The sequence below is a fragment of the Elephantulus edwardii genome, unplaced genomic scaffold (genome assembly GCF_000299155.1).
Source record: "Elephantulus edwardii isolate Elephantulus edwardi_28Jun2011 unplaced genomic scaffold, EleEdw1.0 scaffold00060, whole genome shotgun sequence".
In the NCBI taxonomy this organism is placed as follows: domain Eukaryota; kingdom Metazoa; phylum Chordata; class Mammalia; order Macroscelidea; family Macroscelididae; genus Elephantulus; species Elephantulus edwardii.
The window spans coordinates 14,778,886-14,780,515 of NW_006399810.1; the positions used below are offsets into that span (position 1 = coordinate 14,778,886).

The window sequence follows — 1,630 nt, forward strand, 5'->3', positions numbered from 1 at the left end:
TTAGTATATGGAAATGAGATAAATCTTTAACTGCTTAAAGAAGAAGAAAACACTAGGACAATAGAGATGATACCAGTGGAAATTAGAAAAACACCAATTTTATTAATTTGTAATCCACAGTCAACACTCTTGGCACCAGCAGCCAAGAAATTAAAAGACGTATTGCCCTGGGAAAGTCTGCTGTTACGGAGCTCTCCAAAGTACTGAAGAGCAATGGTGTCTCTCTGGAGACTAAGGTGCGTCTGATACAGGCCATGGTCTTTGCAACCACTTGTTATGCATCAGAGAGTTGGACAATGACTACGGAGGATAGGAGAATTGATACCTTTGAACTGTGGTGAAGGCACATAACAACAACAACAATACATGTCAATTAAAAAGGATATCCTGGGACCGGAAGTGCCTGTGAACACCAGCCAAATGCTTTTCTAAGCACCTGGAGCCATCACCACCCACAGACAATGTTCTTGGGGCATCTGACTTCTCAGCTGGTCAGGGCTGCTTCACAGGCAGGCCGAGGTCTTCCCTGGCCTGTCTCAAGGATACGTGGTACCCTGCCTACAGGCTCCACTACAGCACGCAACCACCAGTAAGCCCAAGTGGGGCTATCTTGCTACCTGGCAGGGGGACCCAGCTGGAGCTGGACGAGGTGCTGATCCCCCGGAAGATGTCCATCAGCCCCCTGGAAAGCTGGCTAACTGCTCGCTGCCTCCTCCCCACTCTTGGTGCTGAGGCTCCAGGAGCTGTGGCTCCTGCCCAGCTCTATAAGTGTCCACCTGGCCACTCAGGGGAGGGGACTGAGCAGGGGAGTAATGAGGTCTCAGATGTGCCCCAGATACAGTGTAAAAATGTGCTAAAGATCCGCCGTCGGAAGATGAACCACCACAAGTACAGAAAGCTGGTCAAGAGGACTTGCTTCCTGCGGCAGAAGATGCGCGAAACAGAAGCAGATAAAATTCGAGAGAGATCTAGGGCGTATTTGGCTGAAGGCTGGCCTAAAGGAAGCCCCTGAAGGTTGACAGACCCCCACGATCTACCTGAGGAACAAATGAGCATTTCTACCCCACCTTTGCCACCATCTCCATCCCCATCACTGCTGCTGATACCTTGTAATAAAAGATCAGAGATCCTACTTGTCCCTGGGAAAAAAAAAGGATATCTTATATCTAGATACCAATTTAATAGATATATTGTACTGAGTATCAGTGGTTAAGGGTAATATAGTGACATCAAATTAAATGTAGATTCTACTTTTTTCTTCACATATTTTTATTTGCATAATATCATATTTATTCCCATTAAAAAAATAAAAGTGATGCAACAGAGTGTGGAAATTATCAAACAATATCACTAATATCACACTCTAGCAAAATCCAGCTGAAGATCATCCAAAAATGACTGAAATAGTACATGGACAACTATCAAAAATACAAACTGGGTTTAGAAGAGGTCTTGGCACTAGAGACATTAATGTCAATGTTTCATTGACTATGCAAAGGCATTTAACTGTGTGGATCACAACAAATTGTGGCTAACTTTGAGAAAAATGGGAATCCCAGAACAATTGATTGTGCTTATGTGAAACATGTATTTGGACCAGGAAGCAGTCCTCAAAACAGAGGAAACACTG

At 44.4% G+C, this 1,630-nt stretch overlaps 1 pseudogene; it reads left to right on the forward strand.

Annotated features, from left to right (window-relative positions):
• The first annotated feature begins 461 nt into the window (after positions 1-461).
• LOC102867552 lies at positions 462-1,052 on the forward strand (annotated as a pseudogene).
• Positions 1,053-1,630: the final 578 nt, after the last annotated feature.